The sequence below is a fragment of the Canis aureus genome, chromosome 32 (assembly GCF_053574225.1).
Source record: "Canis aureus isolate CA01 chromosome 32, VMU_Caureus_v.1.0, whole genome shotgun sequence".
NCBI lineage: Eukaryota > Metazoa > Chordata > Mammalia > Carnivora > Canidae > Canis > Canis aureus.
The window spans coordinates 2911687-2927584 of record NC_135642.1 but is presented as its reverse complement, the minus strand read 5'-3'; positions in this window follow the sequence as shown (position 1 = coordinate 2927584).

Here is a 15898-nt window from a genome sequence, read left to right as displayed (position 1 = left end):
TAGTGACAGGATTTAGAGTTAGGTTTAGGGTTTAGGCTTTAGGGATTAGGACAGGAGGTTTGGAGGTGGGGTTAGGGTTATGGTTACAGTTAGGTTTGGGCTTAGGTTTGCATTTAGGGTTAGGGGTTAGGGTGTGAGTTAGGGTTAGGGGTAAGTGTTAGGGGTTAGGGTAAAAGTTAGGGCTAGGTTTAGGGTTCGGGCGAGGATTAGGTTTAGGATAGGTGTTAGGGCTAGGGTTAGGGTTATTGTTTAGTTAGGGATTAGGGTCAGGTCAGGGTCAGGTTACGGTTTTTTAAAAGGGTAAGAGATAGGTTTAGGGAGTGGTTTAGGAGTTAGTTTTAGGGTACAAGTTAGAGTACCATTTGGGGTATGAGATAGGATTAGTATTAGAGGGTTAGGGTTAGGGTACAGGTTAAGGTTAGGAATAGGATTTGAGTACATTAAGTTAAGGTTAGGGTTAGAGGTTAGGGTTAGATTTAAAACAGGGGTCAGGGATAAGGGTTTCGAATAGGTTTAGGAGTTAGGGTGAGGGTTGGCAGGAAGGTTCACTGAATGTGTTTAAGTCTTGGGGTTTGTGTTTGGTTGTCGATTAGTGATGGGTTTTGTTTAAGGGTTAGTTTAACATTAGGATTAAGTGTAGGGTTAGGGTTATGTCTGTGTATGGTTAGAGTTTGGGTCCTGCCATGTGCCTGCACTGGGACTCCTAGTATCTTGGGCCGTTGAGTTTTATGCACTCTATTTAGGTTTTGGGTTCAAAGATAGCCTGACTCCACCAAATTAGTGGCCTCCCCAGAGACTCAAAATCCAGGCTTCTGCTGGGGTCAGAATAGACATGACAGGCTTCTTCCAAGCTGAGCTAAGGAGGGGATTTGTGGCTCAAAATACTCTTTATTTGGATTTTTAGTTGTCTTTCTGATTTTTTCTCTAGTGCGCACATGTTTCTTCAATACTACCAATTATTATTTGAAAGTTTTACTTGAATTCCTGTTTGTAAACACAGTATGATATAGTTTCAGGTTTACCACTTAGTGATTCAACACTTGGATACAACGCCTGGTACTGGTCACAGGTGCCCTCCACTGTCTCCATCCCCTGATTCCCCATCCCCCCACCTTCCTCTGGTATTTATTAGTTTATTCTCTGTGGTTAAGAGTGGGTATCTTGGCTTGCTTCTCTCATCCCCCCTGAGCCCCTTTGCAAGTTTGTTTGGTTTCTTAAAATTCACCTGTGAATGCAATTGTATGGTATTTGGTATCTGTCTTTCTCTGACTGAGTTCATTTAGCATAAATCCTTTCCACTCCTTCCACATCATTGTAAATGGCTTCATTTCATCCCTTCTGATGACCGAGTGATGTCGCACTGTGTATATTTACCACATTGTCTCTGCCCGTTCATCTGCCGATGGACGAAGGGCTGTATCCACAGTTTGGCTGTTGTTGATAACGCTGCTAGAAACACTGGGCTGAGTGTCCCCCTCGAATCTACTAAAGTACTTTTGTGTCCTCAGGGTAAATACCTAGCTCTGCAAATTTGGAATCGTAGGTTAGCTCTATTTTTAACTTTTTTTTAAATAAATTTTTTTTATGATAGTCACAGAGAGAGAGGGAGAGACACAGGCTGAGGGAGAAGCAGTCTCCATGCACTGGGAGCCCAATGTGGGATTTGATCCCAGGTCTCCAGGATCATGCCCTGGGCCAAAGACAGACACCAAACCACTGCACCACCCAGGGATCACCTATTTTTAACTACTAGAGGACCCTCCACACTGTTTTCCACAGTGGCTACTTCTGTTCGCATGCCCACCAGGAGTGTAAGGGAGCGACCCCTTCTCCATAGCCTCACTAAAACCTGTTTTTTCTTGTGTTGTTAATATTAGCCATTATGACGGCTGTCAGGTGAACTATCATTGTGGTTTTGATTTGCATTTCCTTGATGATGGGTGATGCTTAGTGTCTTTCCTTGTGTCAGGTCGCCATCTGGCAGTCTTTCAGAGAGAAAGTCCATTCATTTTTCTGCCCAGCTCCAGTTGCATAATTTGTTTTTAGGATCTTGAGATTTATATTTGCTTTATGTGTTTTGCATACTAACTCTTTAGTAGATGTGTTGTTTACCAATATCTCCTTTCATTTTGTATGTTGCCTTTTAGCTTTGGTTGTTTCCTTCACTTTGCGGAAGCTTTTCAATTTGATAAAGTCCCAATAGGATTTTTGCTTTTGTTTCCCTCACCTCAGAGGCATATCTAGAAAGAACATCCAATGGCCAATGTCAAAGACTTTGCTGCCTATCTTTTCTTCTTTGTATGGTTTCAGGTCTCACAGTTAGGTCTTTCATCCATTTTGAATTTATTTATTTATTTATTTATTTTAATTTATTTTTTATTGGTGTTCAATTTACTAACATACAGAATAACCCCCAGTGCCCGTCACCCATTCACTCCCACCCCCCGCCCTCCTGCCCTTCTACCACCCCTAGTTCATTTCCCAGAGTTAGCAGTCTTTACGTTCTGTCTCCCTTTCTGATATTTCCCACACATTTCTTCTCCCTTCCCTTATATTCCCTTTCACTAATATTTATATTCCCCAAATGAATGAGAACATATAATGTTTGTCCTTCTCCGACTGACTTACTTCACTCAGCATAATACCCTCCAGTTCCATCCACGTTGAAGCAAATGGTGGGTATTTGTCATTTCTAATAGCTGAGTAATATTCCATTGTATACATAAACCACATCTTCTTTATCCATTCATCTTTCGATGGACACCGAGGCTCCTTCCACAGTTTGGCTATCGTGGCCATTGCTGCTATAAACATCGGGGTGCAGGTGTCCCGGCGTTTCATTGCATTTGTATCTTTGGGGTAAATCACCAACAGTGCAATTGCTGGGTCATAGGGCAGGTATATAGAACAAATTATTTTAAGATTTGTGTGGAATCATGGGATCCCTGGGTGGCGCAGCGGTTTGGCGCCTGCCTTTGGCCCAGGGCGTGATCCTGGAGACCCGGGATCGAATCCCACATCGGGCTCCCGGTGCATGGAGCCTGCTTCTCCCTCTGCCTGTGTCTCTGCCTCTCTCTCTCTCTCTGTGACTGTCATAAATAAAAAAAAAAATTTAAAAAAAAAAAAAGATTTGTGTGGAATCAGAAAAGACCCCGAATAGCCAGGGGAATTTTAAAAAAAGAAAACCATATCTGGGGGCATCACAATGCCAGATTTCAGGTTGTACTACAAAGCTGTGGTCATCAAGACAGTGTGGTACTGGCACAAAAACAGACACATAGATCAATGGAACAGAATAGAGAATCCAGAAGTGGACCCTGAACTTTATGGGCAACGAATATTCGATAAAGGAGGAAAGACTATCCATTGGAAGAAAGACAGTCTCTTCAATAGATGGTGCTGGGAAAATTGGACATCCACATGCAGAAGAATGAAACTAGACCACTCTCTTTCACCATACACAAAGATAAACTCAAAATGGATGAAATATCTAAATGTGATACAAGATTCCATCAAAATCCTAGAGAAGTACACAAGCAACACCCATTTTGAACTCGGCCATAGTAACTTCTTGCAAGATACATCCACAAACGCAAAAGAAACAAAAGCATAAATGAACTATTGGGACTTCATCAAGATAAGAAGCTTTTGCACAGCAAAGGATACAGTCAACAAAACTCAAAGACAACCTACAGAATGGGAGAAGATATTTGCAAATGACATATCAGATAAAGGGCTGGTTTCCAAGATCTATAAAGAACTTACTAAACTCAACACCAAAGAAACAAACAATCCAATCATGAAATGGGCAAAAGACATGAACAGAAATCTCACAGAGGAAGACATAGACATGGCCAACATGCATATGAGAAAATGCTCTGCATCACTTGCCATCAGGGAAATACAAATCAAAACCACAATGAGATCCCACCACACACCAGTGAGAATGGGGCAAATTAACAAGGCAGGAAACAACAAATGTTGGAGAGGATGCGGAGAAAAGGGAACCCTCATACACTGTTGGTGGGAATGTGAACTGGTGCAGCCACTCTGGAAAACTGTGTGGAGGTTCCTCAAACAGTTAGAATTTATTTTTTTTATTTTTTTTATTTTTTTTATTTTTTTATTTTTTTATTTATTTATGATAGGCACACAGTGAGAGAGACAGGCAGAGACACAGGCAGAGGAAGAAGCAGGCTCGGTGCACCGGGAGCCTGACGTGGGATTCGATCCCGGGTCTCCAGGATCATGCTCTGGGCCAAAGGCAGGCGCTAAACCGCTGCACCACCCATGGATCCCGAATTTATTTTTTATATATATGGAGTAAGAAAATGGTCCAGTTTCATTCTTCTGCATGTGGCTGCCTGGTTTTCCCAACACCATTTGTTCTTATCCTGGGGTCAGGGTTAGGGTTTTTGAAGAGACTGTCTTTGTGCTTTGGATATTCCTTCCTGCCTTGTTGTCCATTAATGGATCATAGAGTTACAGGTTTGTATCTTGTTTCGGCTTTCCATTCTGTTCTATTGATCTAAGCATCTCCTGTTGAGAGATTCTTGATTGCAGATTCAATTTCTTTGCTGGTTATCTGTCTGTTCAAGTTTCTTATTTCTTCCTTTTTCATTTTTGCTGTGTTATATATTTCCAGGAATTGATCTATTTCTTCCAGGTTCTAGGTTACTGGCATATAATTTTTCATAATATTCTCTTAAATCGTTTGTATTTCTCTAGTGTTGGTTGTTATTTCTCTTTTCTCATTTGTGATTTTATTTAGGTCCTTTCACATCTTTGTATTTGTTCTCTTTTTTAAAGATTTTCTTTATGTATTCATGCGAGACACTGAGAGGCAGAGGTATAGGCAGAGGGAAAATGAGGCTCCATTTGGGGAGCCTGATGTGGGACTTGATCCCCCAGGACCCCGGGATCATGACCTGAGCCAAAGCAGATGCTCAACCACTGAGACACCCAGGTGCCTTGCTGATTCAATTCCTTTGCTAGTTATGGGTCTGTTCACACTTTCTATTTCTTCCTATTTCAGTTCTGCTCATTTGCTCATTTCTAGGGATTTGTCCATTTCTTTCAGGTCTCCCAGTTTGTTTGCGTATAATCTTTCATAGTATTCCCTTATAATTGTCTTATTTTTCTGGTGTTGATTGTGATCTCTCTTCTCTCATTTGTGATTTTATTTATTTAGGTCTTTTCTCTTTTCTCGTTGATAAGGCTTGCTAGGGCTTGATCCATTTTCTTAATTATTTTAAAGAAACAGCTCTCAGTTTTGTTTTTCCATTCTACGGTTTTGTTGTTCCTATATTGTTTATTTCTGCTCTCATTTTTATTTTTTCCCTTCTTCTGTAGGCTTTAGGCTATGTTTGCTATTTCTTTTTCAGCTCCTTCAGGTGTAGGGTTACGATGTGTATTGGAGACTTCTTGTTTCTTGAGGTAGGCCTGTATTGCTATGTACTTCCCTCTTAGGACTGCCTTTGGTACATCCCAGAGGTTTGGAGAAACATGTTTTCATTTTCATTTGTTTTATATTTCCTCTTTAATTTCTTGGTTGCTCCATTCATTTTCTAGTAGGATGATCATAAACTCAACATATTTTTGGTCTGTCCAAATTTTTTCTTACTGTCGACTTCAAGTTTCATAGCGTTGTGGTCCAAAAATGTACAGGTGTGATATCAACATTCTTGTAACTGTTGTACCTGTTGAGAGCTGTTTTGTGGGCGTTGATATTATCTGTTCTGGAGAATGTCCCATGTGCAGTTGAAAGGAATGTGTATTCTGCTTTCGGATCGAATATTCTGACTGTATCTGTTGAGTCCCTGTGGTCCAGTGTGTCAAGGCTATTTTTCACTTGTTCATTCTGCTACACGATCGGTCCTTTGCCATAAGTGGGTGTTGAAAATCCCTGTCAGTTTATTATTACCAGTGATTTCCTGTATGTTTGTTGTTAATTGGTTTCTATATTTAGGTACTGCCATGTTGGCAGCATAAATATTTAGTTGTTTGATCTTGATAGAGTGTCTTTTTAATTATGAAATAATGTTCTTCTTCATCTCTTCTTACAGTATTTTTCTTCCTTTTTGAGATTTAAATATTTTATTTATTTTTTCATGAGAGATACACAGAGAAGCAGAGGCAGAAACGTAGGCATAGCGAGAGGCATGCTCCCCTAAGGGAGTCCGATGTGGGACTCGATCCTGTGATCCCAGGATCACACCCTGAGCCGAAGACAGATGCTCAACCACCTGAGCCCAGGTGTCCACCAGGGTTTGGTTTCAAATCTCGTTTGTCTGATATAAGTATGGGTCCTCCAGCTTTCGTTCGATATCCATTAGCGTGGTAGATGATTTTCCCTCTCCTGACTATCAATCTGCTGGTGTGTATAGGTCTAAGGTGAGCATCTTGTAGGCAGCATACAGATGGATCTTGTTTTTTTAATAACGATTTTATTTATGAGAGAGAAAGAGAGAGAGGCTGAAAATTAGGGAGAGAGAGAAGAAGACACCCCACCAGGAGCCCCAAATAGGACTCGATCCCAGACTCCAGGATCACGCCCTGAGTCAAAGGCAGATGCTCAACCCCTTGAGCCACCAAGGCATCCCAATCCTGTGTTTTAAGCCACTCTGATACCCTATATCTTTTGATTGGAGCATTTAGTCTATCAGCATTCAGAGTGATTATTCAAAGATATGAACTTTGTGCTTTTGTGTTACCGGAAGAGTTGGTGTTTCTGGTGACGTACTCTGGGCCTTTCTAGAGTTGTTGTTTTGGTCTCTTTTTTTCCCCCACTAGAAGAGTCCCTCTGAAAATTCCTTACTGGACTGGTTAAGTGGTCATGAACTCCTTTATATGTTGCCTGTCTGGGAAAATCATTATCTCTCCTCTCCTCCTGAATGACACCCTTGCTGAAGCAAGAATTCATACTAATTGGACTCCAATAAAAGAAATTTAAAAACATAAAATAAATTTTTGGTCTTGGGATCCCTGGGTGGCGCAGCGGTTTGGCGCCTGCCTTTGGCTCGGGGCGTGATCCTGGAGACCCGGGTCGAGTCCCACATCGGGCTCCCGGTGCATGGAGCCTGCTTCTCCCTCTGCCTGTGTCTCTGCCTCTCTGTCTCTCTCTGTGTGACTATCATAAATAAATAAATAAAATCTTTAAAAAATAAATAAATAAATAAATTTTTGGTCTTATAATTGAGGAAAATGGCATCTAGGAGGTAAACCGGAAGCTGAAAGAGCGGAGGACAGATTTCACCGTCCATAGCCTTCACAGGGACATGATGTCCTTTCCAAGGAGGAGCCTCCCCTCCGTAGGATGCTTCCTGCCCCTCTGTGATCCTTGTTGGAACCCAGCAGGCACATCTCTGTGCCCCCAGCACCTCTGCAGTCATGGTTTATTGCGTCTTTCATGTAGCCTATTCGGGACCACAGCGTCGTGTATGTAACCATCCGGCTGCTGTTAGACAACATTGGGTGGATTCCAACTTTTGTTGGTTGTGTGGTGTGTGTGTGTCTATCACATGTAGCTATCACGTACAGCTATTGGATCATCTGCCTGGGTCACCCAAATGCCGAAATGGTTGGCACAACATCATTTCTGGTGCTGGCGCTGGGCGGCTAGCTAGGCTCTCATGGCAGACCAACGGCTCGCGCGTGCAGTGATTTTCCGCTGGAGGGTAGGCTGAGCTGGAAGGTCCGGCTTGGCCATATTCCCATGTGCGGAAGTGGGTCCTGCCATGCGCTGGCTGCTTATCTTCTCCCTGATGCCTCTCCAGCAGGGAGCTAGATCTCGGGGCCATCCTGGTAGGAGCTCCTGAGGAGCCAGCTGCCCATGCTGGGGAGCCCTGGGACTGCCTGTGTTTGGGAGTCTGCGTGGGGACGGGGCTGGGGTTCTTCGGTCCCCTGTGCTGCCTGGCCTTCAGGCTGAGCCCCATGCTCACCCAGCCCCTCTTCACTAAGGCAAGGAGGGTGCCCTCCACATGTTGGTGTGAGAGATCTAGCACCACAAGGTGTGCACGCCGAGTACACCTTGTGAGGGTGGCCCACGTGCGTGAGCTGCAGTGTGGGACCCAGTAAATTTAACAAAAATCCCTTACCCCTGGACAAGCAGAGCAGGACTGATTCCATTTTGTGCTCCACCAGCCATCTCCCCTATGACCCCACGTGACCTGCTTATGGCATAAGGCGCTGCCCCACCCGACTCAAGCCGCTGGGCACACCCTAATCTGAAATCGGGTCATCACAATGTAACCCTGCATTGTGCCACACAAAGCTGCGCGCCAATTCTGTCCAAATTAATAGGCCAGTTCAAGTCGATACTAAAAGGTAAAGTATAATTCAATCAGCCACCTGCATGTGGACAAACATGACTACGCATCTTTCAGCATTCCCATGTGCCACTGGCTCCTATAAAGCTGCTACACCTCTTAGTCTCGGGGTCCAAATCCCTACTCCTCTGTGTCTGGTGCACTTGCACCCAAGCTCCAGCTTGTAAAGAAACCCTCGGGAGTTTGCATCGGTGTGGGCTTCTTGGTGGTTTCTCGGATTAGCAATCTTGGGCACAACACAAGGGCCTGTTGTCCTGACATCCCTTCCAGGGACACGCTACCGCCTCACAGGCCTTCTGTGCCCCAGGCACACAGGCACGGGGATACGGGGATGAGAGGAAGTGCCCCGGAACCCAGCCAGCCCTGGCCCCCTGGACAGAGAGAGCACAGACCACCCAGGTCTCTTCCACAGACACTGGTGCCCTGAGGCTCCCTGGCTGTCACTCTGTCCCAGCCCCTCCTGGCCTGCTGGGCACAGGCTGAGTCCCAGTAAAGTCTATGGTGCCTGACCCTGGCGTCTGGCAGCCCCTGGAAGGCATGTGAAGATGTCAGCTGGGTGTGACTGGCAGCGCTACTGTAGGGGCTGTTTGGGGCATGGATGTGGCGCCTCCTCCTCTCTCGGGGTCTCTCCACGCCCTCTGCTCAGAGTTCTGGGATACACATAAATGGGCTGGCTGTGTATTATCGCACCACAACACTTTATTGACGATCTACAGCAATGGGGCTCAGAGCCGAGGGCACGTGCTTTCCCCTGGGGAGGGAGACCTTTCTGTCCTTTAGGGGAGGGCAAGAATCACATGTGGGGTGGGGATGGGTGCTGGAGTCCCCCACCTGGGAGCATGTTTAGACTCCGGGTGTGGACGTGTCCTGAGGTTTCAGAAAGAGAGACGGTTCTGATGGCAGCAGAGCTGAGCTGGACCTAAGCTCATGGGCTCCTACACTGTTCCCCGCAGGGTAGCTGGACCCTGGTCTCGGGGCCCTGGGGCCCCAGAACCTGGTGGAGCCTGTCTCCTAGTGTGGGTGTGGGTGGGGCCCACCGGCCTACCCCTTCTCTCCCCAACATTGGGTGTCCCGGGATTCCTAGGGCTGCCCTAGGTCAGCGAGCTGGATCTGTGGGGCACACCCAGGGCCCAAGAGGCCACATCCAGCTGTGGGAGGGCTCTCTCAGCCTGGGGCCAGAATCCAGGGCTGGCCAGGGCCATGGGGGGCTGGATCTCATTAGTCTTTGTGTTGGGCCTGGGGGGGCTGAAATCACCCCAACCCCACAGAGCCCGGGGCCAGGCCAGCCCATGTCCCTCTGGGTTAGGGGCTGGTGTCCTATGCAGGGTGTGCCGCCCTCCAGGAGGGACAGTGGGTGGAGGCAGGGCACAGTGGGTCCTCTGCACCACTCACCTGCACCCACCCTGTCTGGGGCTCCCTGCCTTCCCTCCTTCCTGCAACCCCTGGGTACTCTATGGGAAACCCGGTCTTCTGATGGGAGCAGGGTATCCAGAGAACTCCGGTGAGGCTGAGTATGTCCCACAGGGGGCAGCTGCCCAGGGTCCTTGCTGGGGACAGATGCTGTGGGGGTGGATGTTGTGGGGGCAGGGACATGATGGTGGTGGAGTGTGGGGGATGGTTTAGGGGGGATGGTGGGGGGAATAGTGTGGGTGGGGATTGTGTGGGGTTGTGTTGGTGTGAGGGGGATAATATAGGTGGGATGCTATTGGGGATGATGATGAAGGGGGATGGTGTGGGGTTAGGGAAATAGGGGATGACATGGGGGGCCTGCCGACACAAGGCATCCACTTTCTCTCAGTCGCACATGTATATGTCTACAGATAAAGGCGATCCCAGTCTGGGGTTTGCTGTGACACCTGCCCCTGGGGCCCCGTGTGGTCAGTGCAGGGCGCTGGCTGGACCGGAGGCATTATCTGGGGGTCATCATACTATGTATGTTTACAAATTGCAAATTGTCTCAAGTTAAATGCATAGAATTTAGATATATATAAAACACCAAGTGTGGGTGTCACCCTGACCCGTCCGACCCTCATGGGAACGATGGGTGTCCTGCCTCAGCCACGGCCATGCCGCCTGGCTCGCAGGTCCGGTTACTGCCCTCCACAGGCCCCACCACAGCCCCCTGCTTCTCAAGGGTCCGTCCCTCACCCCTGTGTGGTTCAGCTCCCATGGAAACCCCTAGAGGCACCGACCTAGTGACCCCCTCAACCCCGAAGCCCCGGTGGTTGGGGCACAGGTGTCATCCCCTGCACCCAACCACACAGTGGTGTGTTGCTGGCTGCTGTTGCTTCCACCGGCCTCTTAAGCCCCGTGTTCCCTACCCAGAAGCCCCTGGACCTCCCCCGGGGCCTAGAAGCCCCCTGACTCAACAGCCTCTCCCCACCCTCTAGCAGTCCCAAAACTTGATTTGGCTGCCAAACATCTTGTTGATGTCCAGGTCTATCTGCATGATGTCCCTGGAGGAGACGAGGCCTCCTCCTTCATTTCCTGTGGGAAAACCAGGGAGGAGGAGCCGGCGTCAGGGACACAGACACCGGCCAGTCACCAGCTGCCATCCTGGGCAGGGAGCCCTGGGGCCACCATAGGAGTGTGTCCTGCTGAAACCTCCTTTCTTCTCCTGGGAGGCCGGGGATGGCCAGAGTGCCGACCGTGGGTGTGGGACCTCTGTGAGGGGCTGTGGTGAGCCGCTGTAGGAGGGAGGTGACTGAGGGTCAGCTTGGGTGAGAGGGGACAGGGTATCAGCCCAGGTGGGGAGGGGACTTGGAGGTGTTGTGCCCAAGATTGCAAGTGCCCAACACTTGGGGGTGTTGTGCCCAAGCTTGTCCAAGCCAACACCGATGCAAACACACGAGGGTTGATTTACAAACTCGAGCTTGGGTCCAAGTATAGCCCACACAGCGGAGCAGGGACTTGGACCCCGAGGTGGGATTTAGGTTAGTTTTAAGGGCTGGTCTCAGGGTCCTCCAGAAGGGCTGGATCAATTCCTCAAGTTCTGTTTACATTTTGATATGAGGCCTTCAAGGGCATTGAGCTTTGTTCTCATTCTAATAAGGGGCTTTCTGGGACCTTAAGCTGTAAGATTTTTTCCTTTTTTTCCTGTAACTGAAGTAATGTAAATTTTAGCTCTTATACACAGGGTCCTGGGATGGCAGTATTTGTGCTAACCGTGAACTTAAAGTGGAACGGCCTCAATTTTCTCAGCCTCCCCACGGACAAGTGACTGAAGTTTAAAACCCAAATTTTAGGGGCTTCCCTGGTGGAGACCTGTTCTCTTCCTGCCCAGGAGGGTGTCCTCGCACACCTGGCCTTGCTGGTCTGTCCCAGGAACTGGGCCACATGACTGCACAGGGGTTTGCAGCTTATGGCCACACAGGGCAGACAGTTGGCCCGAGCCCCGCTGCTCTCAGCTGGGTTCCTGCTCCTGTGCCTGGGAACAGTTGGTGCCACCATCCTTGGGACCTGTTGAATCCTGAGCCCACCCTGTCGCTCCAGGGACTGCCCCCCATTTCTCCACCTGAACACCTTAAGGCTGGTGTGTCCCCCACTCTAGGAGACTTCTGAAAGTTCAATTTTTGTGCACTGCTGCTTATAATATTGTGAGTAGATTCGTCAGTTGGCTCTCTGCCCTTGTGGGATCCAGGGCTATGTCTCTCCAAGATCAACTGATTGATTTTTTTAAGATTTTATTTTTCTATAATCTCTACAGCCCACATGGGGCTTGCACTTGCTACCCCAAGAACAAGAGTCCCATGTTCTTACGAACCACACTGAGCTGGTCAGGCTCTCTTTGATTGGTTGATACATGTTAATTGAAGCAGGGGTCTTGCATGTGTCAGGGCAAAACTGAGACCATGCTTTGAGGTGTGGTGGAGTCATTTGGACCTGATCAATGTGAAAGAAACCATAGCTTCCCTGGGAGCCCAGGGAGCAGGGCCCACACACGTGAAAAGTTGATAATTTCCTTTACTGTAGTAGTTATTTTACTATTTATTTAATCTGTTTTTTCTTAATTTTTATTTATTTATGATAGTCACAGAGAGAGAGAGAGAGAGGCAGAGACACAGGCAGAGAGAGAAGCAGGCTCCATGCACTGGGAGCCTGATGTGGGATTCGATCCCGGGTCTCCAGGATCGCGCCCTGGGCCAAAGGCAGGCGCCAAACCGCTGCGCCACCCAGGGATCCCTTTACTATTTATTTAAAGTGCTATTCAATGGTAAATGTCAATCTAGGATTGGGATACAGTGAGAACGTTCTAGGATTCGGAGGTAACTAAAGCTTCCTGTCCAGGACTTAATGTTCCAGTTCGATGCAGAGATAGGCAAGGAAGCAAAGAGTTATGAAACATGGCAGTGGGGTGCCTGGATGGCCTGGTTGGGTATCTTGACCTCAGGGTTGTGAGTTTGAACTCCATGTTGGGTATAGAGAAGACATGAAACGAAAATATTTAACAAATAATAAATGGATGAACAAATAAAGCATGACATCAAAGGTAAGTGTTTGCTTATGTCTCACCTGCGAACTATTCTTGATCGCCCCGCTTGTACTACTTAGCCCAGATGACGTCCTCCACAAGGGATAGTCCTGCCTCAGTGTAAGTGGGCGTATTTCATTGTAAGACCTGTGGTTCCCCTCGTTCTGCAGGGAGAGAAGAGCCGTGAAGCCACGACTTCGGGGGATCAGCATGCACCTAGGCAATGACCATTTCTGAACCCGGTAGCCAGAGCTCGGCCTCCTTTAGGACGCGATGTCATAACGAAGCCTCTTTGGTCATTGTCTTGGATGCAGGGTGGAGGCTAAACTAGAATTAGGAAGAACAAAAGAGGAGGAAAACCAGAAGCTGAAAGAGAGGAGGACAGATTTCACCATCTGTAGCCTTCACAGGGACCTGGTGTCCTTTCCTAGGAGGGGCACCCCGTCCAAACTCTCTGTGCTCCTTTTTGAAACCCAGCAGGCACATCTCCGTGCCTCCAGTACCTCTGCAGTCATGGTTTATAGTGTCTTCCACGTATCCTATTGGGGACCACAGCGTCGTGTATGTAACCATCCGACTGCTGTTTGACAACATTGGAGGAGTCCGACTTTTGTTGGTTTTTGGTTGTGTGTGTGTCTATCACATGCAGATATCACGTGCAGGTATCTGATCCTCTGGCTGGGTCACCCAAATGCCGAAATGGTTGGCACAACATCATTTCTGGTGCTGGCACTGGGCAGATAGCTGGGTTCTCCTTGCTTACTCGGGGTTCGCTCCTGCAGTGACTTTCCTCTGGAGGGTCAGCTGAGCTTGAAGTTCCGACTAGGCCAAATTCCCATGTCCAGCAGGGGGTCCTGCTGAGCACAGGCTGCTTCTCTTCTCCCGGATGCCTCTCCATCAGGGAGCCAGACCTCAGCGCTGCCTGGGGGAGATCCTGAGGAGCTGCCCATGGTGGAGAGCCCTTTTGCTGCCTGTATGTGGGAGTCGAGTTGGGGTGAGGGCTGGGGTTCTCGGTCCCCTGTGCTGCCTGGCCTTGTGGCGAGCCCCATGCTCACCAAGCCCCTACTCACTAGGGCAAGGAGGGTTCCCTCCACACGCTGGTGTGAGAGATCCAGCACCACAAGGTGTGCAGGCTGAGTCCACCTGGTCAGGGTAGCCGAGGTGCATGAGCTGAAAGTGTGGGACCCAGGAAACTTAACAAAAATCCCCTACTCCTGGACAAGCAGGGCAGAACTGATTCCATTTTATGCTACACCCGCCACCTCCCCTATGACCCCCACATGACCTGCTTATTGCTTAAGGTGCTGCCCCACCCTAGTCAGGCCGCTGGCCACACCATAATCGGAAATCGGCTTATAACAATGTAACCCTGCTTTGTGTCCCCCAAAACTGTGCGACGATTCTGACCAAAGTAATAGGCCAGCTGAATTGGATACTATAGGGTAAGGTGTAATTCAATCAGCCACCAGCTTGTGGACCGGCATGATCGTGCAACTTTCTGCGAATCCCATGTGCCACTGGCCCCTATAAAGCTGCTATGCCTCTTAGTCTCGGGATCCACGTCCCTGCTCTGCTGTGTTGGGTGCAATTAGACCCAAGCTCCAGCTTGTAAAGAAACCCTCGGGAGTTTCCATTGGTGTGGGCTCCTTGGTGGTTCCCCTGATTTACAATCTTGGGCACAACACCAGGGCCTGGTGTCGTGGCATCCCTTCCAGGGCCACGCTGACCGCCCACAGGCCCTCTGTGCCCCAGGCACACAGGCACGGGGATGCGGGGAGGGGAATAAGTGCCCCGGAACTCGGCCATCCTCGTTCATCAGGACAGAGGGAGCACAGTCCTCCCAGGTCGCTGTGCACAGACCCTGGTGACCAGAATCTCCCTGGCTGTCACTCTGTCCCACCCCTCCTGGCCCAGGGGGCTGAGCCTGAGTCCCAGGAAAGTCTGTGGGTCCTGACCCTGGCATCTGGCCGCCCCTGGAAGGCACGTGGGGATGTCAGCTGTGTGTACCTGGCGGCGCCCATGCAGGGGCTGTTTGGGGCCTGGATGGTGCCCCCTCCTCCTCTCTGGGTATCTCTCCACGCCCCATGCAGAGTTCTGGGAGACACAGTAATGGCCTGGCTATGCATTTTCGCACCACAAAACTTTATTGACTTTTTACAGCAAACGGGCTCAGAGCCTAATGTACGCCATCCCCTGGGGAGGGAGACCTTTCTGTCCTTTAGGGGAGGGCAAGAATCACACAGTGTGGGGGGGCGGCTGCTAGAGTCCACATTGTGGGAGCATGTGTGGACTCTGGGTGGGGGCGTGTGTCCTGAGATTTCAGCCTGAGTGACTGTTTTGAGGACAGCAGAGATGACCTAGACCTGCAGCTCATGGGCTCCTGACTGGGACCCACAGGGCAGCTGGACCCCAGCCTTGGGCCCTCTGGGGCCCCAATACCCAATACCTGGAGCCTGCCTCCTGGTGTGTGGTCGGGTGGAGCCAACCGGCCTATCCATCCTCTCTCCACCCTGGGTTGTCCCGGGATCCCCCAGCCTGCCCTAGGTTAGTGACCTGGATCTGTGGGCACACACAGGGCCCAAGAGGCCACGTCCAGCTGTGAGAGGGCTCACTCAGCCTGGGGCCAGAATCCAGGGCTAGCCAGGACCATGGGGGCCTGGATCCCATTAGTCTTTGTGTTGGAGCTGGGTGGGGCTCAAATCACCTCAGCCCCCACAGAGTGCGGGGCCAGGTCAGCCCAGGTCGCTTTGGGTTAGGGGCTGGTGTCCTGTGCAGGGTGTGCCGACCTCCAGGAGGGACAGTGGGCGGAGTCAGAGCCCAATGTGTCCTCTGCACCACTCACCTGCACCCACCATTTCAGGGATCCTTGCCTTCCCTCCTCCCTGCAAACCCTGGGTTCTCTATGGGACAATCACGCTTCTGATGGGAGCAGGGTATCCAGAGAACACTGGGGAGGCTGAGCATGTCCCACAGGGGGACAGCTGCACTGGGTCCTTGCTGGGGGCCGGTGGTGTGGTGGTGGATGGTGTGGGGCAGGGATATGATTGTGGTGTTATATTTGTCCTGTACAAATATTAGCTAATGAATCAATATTAAAATA